The 13,184-nt window shown below is 52.1% G+C and overlaps 1 protein-coding gene across 2 annotated transcripts in view; it reads right to left on the reverse strand.

Annotated features, from left to right (window-relative positions):
• Positions 1-13,184, reverse strand: part of ALG1 (ALG1 chitobiosyldiphosphodolichol beta-mannosyltransferase) — a 2,244,281-nt gene that overhangs the window by 1,130,528 nt on the left and 1,100,569 nt on the right. The window lies entirely within an intron of this gene.

Below are 13,184 nucleotides of genomic sequence, written 5' to 3' on the forward strand. Positions count from 1 at the left end.
TTGGCGACGACGACGGTATCCACCGGTCTTGTAGCGGCCTCTGTAAGCTTCCTCTGACGAGGAACGGGCAGCTTGGCGGTACGACGATGAACTGCCGCCGAATCCTTATGGAGGCACCTTGAGATTTGCCTCCGGTGGTCCGAAAGGACGGCCGTCGTTGATGAAGAGTACCTAGGGCACGGGCCGTCTCAGTGTCCGCTTTGATGGCCTGTAGCGACTCGTCCACGGCTTTCCCGAACAGGTTGTTACCATCGAAGGGCATGTCCAGTACCGTGGTCTGCACGTCCTGACTGAAATCGGTGGCCTTGAGCCAACCACGCGCCAGTGCAGGCAAATGCTGTTGCCCATCTGGCGAAAGCCGGTGTCAGCGATGTCCGTGGCCACCGTGATGGCGTGGTCCGAAGCCACCTCACCTTCCTGCAGGGTTTCAAGGGCCTTTGCCCTCTTGTCGTCTGGGAGGAAGTTCAGGAGGGGAGTGATCTTGAACCACAGCTCCCTGTTGTAACGTGCCACGATTGTGAGGGCGTTGGCCACCTTGATGGTCGTCTCTGCTGACGAGATAACCCGTCGTCCCATGGCATCCAGCTTCTTACCCACGCCGTCCGGTGGGGAAGTGGAAGGTGACTCCGTCGCCCCTGCCGATTTTTTCGTGGCTGCCGCAGAGACCACCGAATCCGGGGACGGCTGTGCTCTGAGGCACATAGGAGTGGAGTCAGGGACCCGGTACTTCTTCTCGTACCATTCCCTCTTGGCAGGGGCAGTGGACGGGTTCTTCATCAGGGACAGTCCTTCATCCCAGATGTCGTCCAGTAACGGGACTGAGAGGACGGTCTTCCTCTTGGCCTCCCAACGTTGGTAGAGGAAACCTTCCTTCTTCTGCTCTTCGGGGCACAGCTGGAAAAGCTCCGATTCCCTGGCGATCATGGCGTGAAAAGAGCCAATTTCGTCAGGGGTGGGGGGGAAGAGGCCCGGGCAGGGGGTGATGGGAGATCCATTCCGTCGTCACCACTGTCGTCGTCCGTCATCCGTCCCCGCCGTCTGTCTCTGTTCCAGTCTCATCCCTCGCTGGAGGTATTGGAGGTGAAGGCTGGAAAGGAGGGGGAGGCTTCATTCGCCTCCGCTTGCTCAGTGGGCTCCCCGACGGTCCAGGCGCCGCTGGATCGTCCGCTGGGGGTAAGGGCAACCTTGTCCTTATCTCTGTACACAGGGTCTGCAAGGCCATCAAGAATGCTCCTGAATTGTCCGGGAGCGACGCGTGGGGTCCTCTGTTTCCTCCAAGGCCCGCGTCTCCTCGCTGGCTCCACCGTTGCCCTCTATGTCCGCCTCGTCGGGATCCCCCCCATAGGCCTCAAACTTCTTGTCCAGGATAGCTTTGACGCCAGCCAGCTCATCTTTAGAGGTGGTATCCGTGTCTGTTGCGGCTACCGTGCCCCCCCTTTCTCGCCCCGGGGTTTTACGGTGGTCTTCTCTATCGGCTGGAAAGAGGATTCCCTCTGGGGTGGCAGGAAAGTCTAGGCCCGAAAGTCGTCTACAATGGAGTAGCCTCCACAGGCTTTGCCAGGGCTGACACGACTCCTTCAATCGAGGCCTTCGCCGGATGAATCAGGGCCTTCACGACCTTGGGAGCCTCTGAGGCCTTCACCTTAGGGGGAGGGTCATCGTCTCGCCCCCCCTTGGCTTTCTCCGTCGGTATCGACCGGGGCTTCTCCCGAAGCTTACCTGGGTTCCCTGACTTCCTTTTCCCCGAGCCAGAGCGTTGGCTCGTGGATGATGGCATCGGTGACATTGCGCTCTGCCTGGCAGCCGAGGAGTCTAAACCAACGGCGCTCCCGGTGCCCGCGGATTCGCAGTGCTTTGCCTTTTGTTGGGCCCCGGTCGCTGGAGCCCCCTCAAAGGTCTTAGAAGAACGCTCTGACTTCTTCTCCTCACCTGCTGCTGGTCTCTTTCCCTCCAGCCAGTTGGTGAGCCGAGTACGACGGTCTTTCATTGTCCGGACGGACATGTTCTTACAGAACGCACAGTCCTCCTCCACGTGCGACTTGTTGGCACGAAGGCTGTAGAGGCACCGGGAGTGCTCATCTTCCTTGAAGACAATCTGTAAACCACATCCTGGGGAGTTCCTGAACAGTTTGGATCCAGTAGGTGTTAAATCTCCTTTGTCCTGGGCCATGTCCGAATTGGGGTAGACCTCAAAGGTCTTCCGGAATCCTCCAAGAAGTGTAATTCGATGAAAATCCGCACTTAAGGGGCGTAGAAAATTCCGAAACGGGTCCCCGTTGATCGGAAGAAGAATCGGTGGAGCTTGAGACTCGAATTGACTGAAAAAATAAGAGTAAACTCTTTGAAAAAATGCAACACACCGTAAAAGCTCGAGAGCTACAGGACGAGGACTCCCAACACTTGGTCATGCGGTAAAAATCTGAAGATAGCTGCCAGAGGAGGGGCTTAGGTAGAGGGCAGTCATTGGCTGGGGGCAGTATGACCCAGAGACCAGTGATTGGTTATTAGTAGAAAGACAGTTCAGAAACAAAACTGAAACTGATTTTTTCTTCACAGAGGATTCCCAGCCTGACGACGGGGAATATTCATGAGCATGTGAATCCATGCCAGATCCCATGCTGCAGAACCTTGTCTTTTTACCCCTTTTTAAAGTAACTGAAGTACCATTTTGCTCCCACTTCAGGGAAGCTGAACTTGTTCAGAAACTGATTGGTTGAGTATTGTAGTATATTAGATTGTGATAATGAGCTGCTCTTACTAGTGGAATGCTTTCCAAATGACTGTGTAAATAAATGTATATTATTTTAACAAGAAACCTTGAGTAAGTGTTTGTTTGAATTACTTTATTTGTTGGTCCTTTGTGTAACCTGTTCTACTGCTCACTTCACACTTTAGATATGTTTGGCTGCCCAGCCACTGCTACCACATTACTGTGTAGTACAGGCTTGTACCAAAGGTGAAATTGTACTTACACTTGTAGTCTTAATTGTGTGTAGTGATAAAAACTGTCGTTGTAAGGAGGATTAACAGTGGTCTGGCATCAGAGGGGTAAAAAACAGATTTGACAAGTGTTTTCCATGCTACAAAGTTGAGCACAAAATCCCTACCATGTACTTCTATTATTCTTCCCCATGCAGTGGTCTCGGCTTGGCACAAGCGCTGCATTTCTCTGAGCCATGTCTCAAAACATGGGCCTTTTTGTGATATCAGGTGATAGTTATGCATCTCTTAGCCAAAATACAAGCCGGATCCATAAATGTACAAATGTGTTTATGCTAGCTTAATCTGGGGTATGCTCCCAATATACATTCAAGCGGGTTCCATTTGTATCCTTTGATCCTTGCTGTTTCGCAGGTCTGTTTGATTCGGGACCAAAACAAAAACACTCACCCCGCACTCCCAGAGCATGTGCGTTATGTGGGCGTTATCTTGACCACACCGTGGGCAAATAGAAAGTGTTTTTTTTTTTTATGTGGTGACTCTAGAAAGGGTCATGTACGTGCAGTGAAGCACGCTCACCTATATGAGCCTAAATCTAGTATTGAGCGACATATTCTTGACAAAGCCCAGCGCCAGTGTCCACTGTCTGTCAGTGATTTCTAGCCCAAAGTCCACTTCCCATTGTGTCTTCAACCTGGTGAGATTGATGTTTTTGCTGTGTAGGAGACAGTCTGGACACCGGCCTCCAGCTAGCTTCTAGGTCATACATTATTGTTAGAAGGGCGTTCTGTTGAGGTTCTGCAGGCCAATCAGGCCAGTCATGCTTGGCACTCCTGGCTATTCTCAGAGAAACTGCCCACCTGGGAGTCCCTCCTTTTGCATGAGGTCGACCAGTTCTTAAAAAGTTCCATTCTTATACATGTCTCTGCAAGTGGCTATGCCTGACCGTTCCCAGCATCACACAACCTTCAGTTCCTCTGGGTCACACATGTGCTCATCAGAATGGCAGCATTGGGAGAGTAGGGATGTTGGAGGTGGAGTGACTTAAGTGTTCTTGACCAGACCCGTCTGCCCACAAGTAATGCTAATGAGTGAGTTTCGGATCTACTTCCCGGGTGCCATAATGCTTCTTTTAGTAACACAGGGCTCATCAGTGTGCTAAGCAGCTCATGCTCGGATGTAAATTCGTCTGACAGCCGTTTCGTGATGAAGCTAAGCTGGGTGGCTGGAAATAGCATTCCAGCCGCAGAGTTGGACACCTCCCTGCTCATAGGGAAGCGATAGGGTAGTGATGGCCAGTCTATGCCTTTTCAGCCCTCATAGCAATGCTCCAAGTATACTTTCCAGGTCATGAAATAAGGGGGCTTCTATGTAAAAGACAATGGGCCTCATTACAAGTACTCCGGTCTGGAATTAACACTGCCGGTAAAACCATACCGGCACCGTTTCCATGTCTGCCCAATCATGACCCGCGGCCCCGGTAATAGCACCACCCTCAACCGCCACCGCGGAAATAGGGGTCCCGTTAAGTCCGTCTGCACGGAAACCCCTCCATTACCGTCAACACGAAACACTGAGCATCACAACTAGCGCGGACACGGAAATACCGGCAAAAAAAAAGTGGCGTAAATACCGTGATCATGGTGGCGGAACCGCCGCCACCGCGAACATGGCGTTATACACTGCCTGCTGAACTGCATCAGGGCACAGGTGCACCAAATCAGCCCAGCTGGACCTAGCAGGCCACTGGGAGCCTACAAAAGGGCCACACCCAGCCCAACACAACACAGAACCATGCAGGCAGCAGGTCTAGTAGCACTGGGACTGGGCCTACTCAACCAACAGGCAGCACTGCACATGGTGGCAGTAATGGCGCAGAGGAGGAGGCGTAGGCGGAGGAGGCGCAGGCGGCAACCAGCCAACCCTGCAGCTATGGCAAACCCCATTGCCCAGCCAGCCCGACCCCGCCGCCAGCCAGCAATACCACGCATCAGGGCCTGACCCTGGAACCTCACCCCAGGACAGATCCACACACTATACCGGCTGGACCGTGCAACAATCCTGCACATCACCGCCATGATTGAGGACAACATCAGCAGCCTAATTGACACCCCCACCGCCATCCCCCCCTCTTGAAGGTGGTCTCAGTACTGCATTTCCTTGGCACTGGCACCTATCAACACACGGTTGGTGAGCTGCACGGCATATCACAACCCTGTTTCTCCAAAATCCTGGTACAGGTACTGGATGCCCTGTTGCGCCATGTGTCGCAACACATAGCCCTACTCCGCACCCTCCCCGAGGTCATTGCCACCAAGTTGGACTTCCATGCCATAGCAGGCATGCCAAATTGCATAGGCGCAGTTGACTGCACCCACGTTGAGCTGACAGTACCACGTGCAATTGAGGCGGTGTTCCGCAATAGGAAACAGTATCACTCTTTGAATGTCCAGATGGTTTGTGATGCCATGCAACTGATTACACACTGCTGCGCACGTTTCCCAGGCTCATCACATGACTCAATGGTACTGCGGAATTCCACGTTGCCACGGTACATGGAACGCTAAGCCAGACAAAGCACATGGCTATTGGGCGAGTACAGCTGACGATGCTACAACCCTGTCGAAGTGGTGTGTGTGTGTCCAGGCCAATGAGCATTGTGAGTGTGCCGCTGTGACCGCACATGCATCACCCCCCTTCCATCTACCAAATACACAGCGGATGCCAAACATCATGAAGGAAGACATGACAGGGCACCACAATGTGCCCGTGCACACGCTGCACAGCCAATCCCGTCACTGTCCCATGAACGCTGTGCCACTGCAGACACCCACCCTCAATTGAAACACTGCCTCAAAAGGCACGAGAGGTGTGTAAATGAGACGACGTGTATTTACTACTTCCGTACAGTGGAGTCACTCTGCCATGTGTGGACAGCACTGCACCGTGACATGCACACAATCAAATGTCACCCGCAGGGCACAGTAAACATGCAAGTTAATGTGTAGGCCCATATCCAGTTAGCGACATACATCGTGATGGCCAAAACATACCTCCATACACTGCATGGTACATATGCATGAATGAATGATGATACAAGAATGCACAGCAGCAGATGAGGACATGATGCCACAAACACTGACATGTTCCCCCATCTACATCCCATGTAGGTGATGCAGGATATGCACTCACGCCATGGATGATGACACCTGTACGGAGACCAAGGAATAGGCATGAAGAGGCATACAATAGGGCACATATCCGCACACGTGGAATGATTGAGAGGACATTTGGACTGCTGAAGGCCCGTTTCCGCTGTCTGAGCAGATCTGGCGGATCACTGCTGTACAGCCCAGTGAAGACGGGTAAAATCACGCTCGTATGTGCCATGCTGCACAATATATGCCTGTGCAGGAACATCCCAATGCCACCAGACGCAGATGAGGAGGATGGGGATGGGGATGGAGATGGGGATGGAGATGGGGATGGGTATGGGGATGGGATGGCACCGCCTCCCCCTGGGGGTCCACATGATGGGCAGAGAGCACGGGATGCCCTGATTCGCATTTACTTTTGAGTCACAGCACATTCACAGAAATGCATGAACATGGTGACGACAATGAATTAATAGTTGCACTGCAAAATAAATGATCAATGTCCACACATGTATGTCTTGATTCGAAATGGTGATGTATTGATGTAATAACAACAGGGAAGGAGGTGCATTGGTTAGGGAAGCTGTACACCCGGGGCCACCCACCACCCAAACGTGCCCACCCCCACCCAGACCCCATTGTTCAAACCCCCAAAACTACCTACCCCACCACCCAAACGTGCCCACCCCCACCCAGACCCCATTGTTCAAACCCCCAAAACTACCTACCCCACCACCCAAACGTGCCTACCCCTCTCACACCCTTGTAGTCCACATTTGTCCTGCACTGCCCCACACACATGCCATCACTTCCGTGTGCGCTTCTGTGCCTGTGCAACCTTGCCCGAGGGACCCGTTAGCCTACTCGAGCGCCTCCTTGGACTGGCAGTAGTGGAGCTGGATGGGGTGGTTGTGTTTGATTGGGCAGAATCTGGGATTGAGGGCATCCGTGCCAGATTTGCCTGGTGGCCAACCAACATGGCCTCTACAAGCCTGGAGGTGTGGTCGTTGCCCTCCCGCACATGGCGTGCAAGGGTCACTATAGTGCTCGCAAAGCGTCCGATGGACCTCGACAGGCGACGCACTGAGGCGCTGTGGCTCTCCCTCTGCAGCCTGGATTCCTCTAGCTGCCTCTCCACCAGCTGGGTGAGGGTAGCCTGCTGGTCCTCCATCCGCTGCATGCGGGCATTCAGTTCGGCCATGGATAGGGTGGGCGACCTCATGGGACTCCCCAGTGATGTGGGGATGAACTCCAGCTCATGGAAGGAGCCCAGGTCTTCCATTGTGGGCATCTCCCCCTGTGGCCCCGTTTCCGAGTGCTCTTGCGGGGCACTGTTATCACTGCAGGCCGCCCCCTCCTCAGTGCTGCTGCCTTCGGTGTTGTGTTGGGTGGCCATGATAGGTTCCCGTGGCACCTGTCTAGACTCAGGCAGTGTGGAGACGGTGGGGATGTCGGTGATGGTGGTGGGCCGCACATCTGTAGTGGCTGGTAATGTGGCCAGAGGTGCAGAACTGCCGGCAGCATCCTCCTGTGTGGTGGCGGTGGCTTGTGTACTTGCCGGTGCAGATTGGCTGGCCTGTTGTGCAGTATCACTGTCACTTGAAACGGCTGTGGGGACACAAAGGGCATGCAATTAGTGTTGTTGATCCATACGGATCATGATGGGTCCTTTGGCCCACACATGCACTGCCTGGGGGGGGGGGGGGGTTGTTAATGGGTCCTTTGGCCCACACATGAACTGCCGGGGGGGGGGGGGGGGGTTGTTAATGGGTCCTTTGGCCCACACATGCACTGCCTGGGGGGGGGGGTTGTTAATGGGTCCTTTGGCCCACACATGCACTGCCTGGGGGGGGGGGGTTGTTAATGGGTCCTTTGGCCCACACATGCACTGCCTGGGGGGGGTTGTTAATGGGTCCTTTGGCCCACTCATGCACTGCCTGGGGGGGGGGGTTGTTAATGGGTCCTTTGGCCCACACATGCACTGCCTGGGGGGGGGGGTTGTTAATGGGTCCTTTGGCCCAGTACTCACAACTGCATATTTTCATGTGGCATTCATGTTTGGGCACTTACCGGCATCTGCAGGTGGGCTCACTCCTGCCTCAGCCTCCCCGATCCCATGGATTCCCTCTAGGTGGAGGACGCTGCTGCAACGCTCCTCCCATGCTTGCAGCCTCAGTGGGGAAGGGGGTCCTCCGCCTGTCCCACTGCTGCGTTGGCGGTGCGTGGAAATGAGGTTGCGTACCCTCAGCCTCAGGTCGTCCCACCGCTTTTGGCAGTCCTTCACGCTCCTCGCTGTCACGCCCACAGAGGTGCACTTGCGTGCAGCTTCGGCCCACACCTCCTTCCTCCGCGGCTGTGTGGCACGCCGTTGGTCGGCGCTGAACAGCATCTCCGCATTGTCCACAATGTGCTCCACCAAGACGGTTAGCTCCGCCTCGCTGAAGCGCTGTTTGCGCTGCCTCTGAGCAGGAATCCTGGCAGACATGCTGGTGGTCCCTTTTGGCTTCTCAGAGTTAGGATTGTTCTTTTGCTGGCTCTGGATGGCAATGGATTGTGCTTTTATATAATGGCCGCCTCTCTGTTTCCTGTTTTGGCGATCATGGTATTTCCGGTTCCGTGTCCGTGGCGGCGGAGGCGGACACAGGTTTTGCGCCACTTGTGGCTGCGTTATTTCCATTTCCGTGGGGTTTTCCGTGACAGCGGTATCAACGTTTCCGAGTCCGTGTGGTGCGCGCGACCGACAGCGTGTAATCGGACGGTTTTTCCGCAACCTTGCGGACACGGAAACGTTTTTACCGCTGTCACGGATTTTGCACGGTCCCGGACGGGCAGGTTGTAATGAGGACAAATGTTAGTAAAGCTGTATAGGAGCCTTGGTAGGATGATCATTTTAGTGATAGCTACCCTACCCATAAGAGAGAGGGGCAGTCAGGACCAGAACGCCATCGATTTTAACACGTTCCACTGCTCTTCGTGTATTTAGGGCGTGTGTCTTTTCCTGGGGTGTGTGCATATATCTGAAGTTGTGTTCCTGTTTCAGGCCCCATTCCGGCGAGGCAGCCGTGTATGTTCCTCTTAGCTCCACTAGAGGAAAGAGGCATGATTTCTGCTAGTATTATGGGTAAGTTGTGTTGCGACTGGCATAGGTATAGTAGTACATCGTCTGCGTACAGGAAGATCAGATGTGTAGTGCCCCTGATGGGTTTTCCCGCCGCCAAGTACTCCTGCCTCAAATATAGCGCTATTGTTTCCAATGCTAATATATAAATCATTGCTAAGAGCAGGCACCCTTGTTGCATCCCACTTTCTATGGCCCAATGTCCAGATATCTGCCGGCCTGTTTTAACCTTGGCTGTGGGGGGGTAGGAGTACAATATTTTAACCCAGCGTGTACGTGCAAAATTTGCTCCAACCCCAAAACCTAGTAGTGCTGCCTCCATCCACTCCCAGTACACTGAATCACAGGCTTTGGCAGCGTCTAGGAATGCTACTACATATTGTTCGGTACAAGTGTTGGTCTGATCAATTACGTGTTGCAGTCTACGCAGGTTTGAAGTGGTGTTGCGACCAGGTACGTATCCGCTCTGGTCAGTGTGTATCAGCGCAGCAATGCACTGACAAAGCCGAATGGCCAGCATGGTGGTAAGTAGTTTGACATCATAATTTAGCATGGCCAGGGGGTAGTATGAATCACATATATCCGCAGGTTTCCCGGGTTTAAGGATGGGGACCACCAACGTTTCAAGCATTCTGTTCGGGAGTGTGCCACTGTCAAAGGCTTCCTCAAAGACTTTTAGAAGTGTCGGAACTAAGATGGATTGATTTGCCTGAAGCGAGTGATGTTATCGCTTTCCCCATCTCTTGTAGCGTGATCTAGGAACACTCGCTGGCTAGTGGTGAGCTACGGGAGTTTAATCATTGTGAAGGCCTCTGCAATATCTTCAGGAGGTGTTTGGGTGCTGTGACTGTTCAGCTTGGCATAATAACTAGAAAATATTTCATTGATTACTGTCTGTGCCTGCCATGGGGCTCCACATTCACCTTGTAATAGCGCAATTGGTGCTTTAAGGTATTCTTCTCGGCATAGCCAAGCTAACAATTTCCCAAACTCTTCTCCTTCAGTGCGCGTTTGTGCTGTCTTAGTGACATAGTCAAACTTTGACAATTTTTCCTCTGCGATTCGGCATTGGGATCAAATCTCCCCACGGTCTCTCTCAGCGGATGGTATGCCTGGATGCAACCTTTCTAGTTCCTTAACTCTAGCTTCAAGGGTCTCGAGTTCCTCTCTCAGCTTCTTGCGGATGCCACAATCACCAGCAATGATCTCACCGCTGGTTATGACCTTTAAGGTTTCCCAGATGATTCCCCAGCTATTTACACTGCTGATGTTATTTTTCAGGAAGAAGTCCAGTTTAGCACCGAGTTGTTCTTTAAAGGCAAGATCTGTTAATGCGTCTGTGTGGGCATGCGCCATGTCACGGGTGCTGGGCGTCCCATGGTCCCTTAAGACTATAAGTGGGGAGTGATCTGATATGGTGCGGCCCATGTATTTAGCACCCACAAATTCGGGAAGTTGGCTGGAGCCAGCAAAGAGGGTCTATCCTGGTATACAATTTATGTGGGGAGGAGTAAAAGGAGTATTTCCTGATCCCGGGGTGAAGCTCCCTCCAGACATCTAGTTAGGCTAGATCAGTGTTAGGCAGAAACCTGTGCAGTTACCTTGGGGACCACTGCAAAAGATTTAGGACTACAGGTGTTGGCAGTAAACTCACTTGGTAGCAGTCTGTACCACCCAGATTTACCTGGTAGCTGTGGCTGAGCAGTCAGACTTCCCTCAAGAAGAGTTAGGCAGTATGTAAAGTATACACAATAGACACTCAGACACAATAGCACAAGCAAACACTGACCAGAGCTTTGGTATCAAGGTATATAATTATTTATTTAAAAACACACTTATACTTATTGAAACACTCCTGCACTATTATTGTAAATCACTCTAAACACAGTTACTATTATTATATATACATCCCTTATTCCTTATCAGACAAGTCTTAGTTAACACCACTTATTTCCAGACAGAGGTGAGCGCTTAACTATAGATGGCACTCCAATAAGTTAACGTAAAAGGGAGGGAAAAAGGCAGAATGTAGGAAAATACACCACACTAATACTTAGGAACTCTTAAGCAAGGCAGGAAAGTCAAAGTTCTTTGTGAGCCAAAGTCCATAGGCCGGGCCCACTCTTGGAGAGAGCAGGGCACAAATGCACCCAAGATCACACAATGACAACAGGCTTAAAAGGTCTTGCAGGGAGTTCAGAAAGGTTTTAGTTAGGCTCAGAAACGTTTAGCCAGGGTGTCCCAGGCTAACCCAGGGTCGAAAGCCGGGGGCTAAATCTACCCCGTACAGTCGGTAGCAAGGGAAGCCAGGCGGAACACGGTACCTTATGTGGAAAGGATCCTCTAGCGGGGGCAGTTGTTCCTGGCAGCGGGTGCAAGTCGCGGCGTCGTCCAGAGGAAGAGAAGATCTCGACGTGGAGGAAAGATGAAGGTCGTTGCACTGCCAGGGAAGAAACCAGCCGCAGAGTTTTCCGGTTAAAGGTACTACCAATTGATTCACGGTAGTGGTAAAACGTGGTATCCCGGTTGCCGGGGTGCTTGGCACAGGCAAGGCGGCCACGAGATGCTCTAGGAAGCGAAAAAGGAAGCAGACTGGTTATCCCCACCAGTCGAAGGAAGAAGACTCTCTGGGCTGGAGATCTCCTCTGTCGTCGGGAAAAGTGGTGAGACGGTTCAGCAGGGCTCCACCGGTGGTGTCGTCGTAGCAGGTCAGCTCAGCTTCTCCCTCGTCCGATTCTTAGGTCCTGTGGCGACTTCTAAAGTTCCAGTCCCCAAAGCCCTGCTTTTATGCAGAAAACCCCCATTCACTCAGCCTGTCACTCAAACATGCTAAGTGGTGAGCCGGCCGGCTCACCACTTGGGCCAATCAGGACGGAGTGCGACTTGAGTTGCCTAGGCAACTCAGTCCAGGGTGCCTACATCCCCCTCCACCCCTCCTAAGTACCCCAGACAGAGTTGCACCACTTTGGAGTGCTTCTGTGGAGAAGCCCGCCAAAAAGTGGAACAAAGGGCTCAACTTGGGTTGGAGTCACAGAAGCGAACACAAACGCCATTTTAGAACCGAGTTCTGGCAAAAAATACCAACCGGAGAATTAATATTAAATAAATAACCCGGCAGTATTTTCGAGGCTATAGGAATTAAATAATTAAAGTTGGTAGCCTCGAACAATGGGAAATCCCATAGAGATATATTTGCGGTCGAATATAAAAAGTAGTATCCACTGCCACCAGCCAAAACTCGATCAGGGGGGACGGAGACGTGCCCCCTCGACTAACAGACCCCGGGGCAATCGAATTGCCCCGGCCAGTACGTCCACAATATGATGGTTTGTACTGGTTCTGTTCAGAATTTGAGACTAGTAAAGTCAATAGTGACTTTACATGCCCTGGGAGACAGTGGTCAGTCCCAGGGTATGGAGTCTATATTGGGGGGTCACTATGACACCCCTGTGTTACTGCACTGAGGGTGCTGTGTAACACACATCACAAAAACACATGAAGCCCTATGGAGTAAAAGACCCCATAGCTCATTAAACACATCTAGGGTCAAAGAAACACACTCAAATCATGCCCAAGAGTGAGGGTAAAAGAGTCTCACTCTTGGCAGGAGAAAAAAATAAACCCCAAAAATCCAGCAAAGCTGCTGGGGGACTCACTAGGTTAGGAAATTCAGCCTAAACAGAGAATTCTCCCTAACAATCAGCAACCACATTGTTCAGCTTGGTTGTGGCCAGGAGTTGGCCACTCTTAGGTGGTGTGGACCTGTCGTGTATCGTGCCTCGAACACAGTTGAAATCCCCACCCCATATGAAGAAGGCATCTCTATATGGGGTAATATGTGTGCATAGCGTTTGAATGTGTGCATGTATCGCATGGTTCAGAAAATAGGAATTCACTGTGGCTAGTTCTTTAATGCCAAGCTAACCCTGCAGAATTATATACCAGCCTCCTTGTCAAGGTTCAGTAACCGA

Source organism: Ambystoma mexicanum, chromosome 2p (assembly GCF_040938575.1).
Source record: "Ambystoma mexicanum isolate Mex_15411 chromosome 2p, UKY_AmexF1_1, whole genome shotgun sequence".
Lineage (NCBI taxonomy): Eukaryota > Metazoa > Chordata > Amphibia > Caudata > Ambystomatidae > Ambystoma > Ambystoma mexicanum.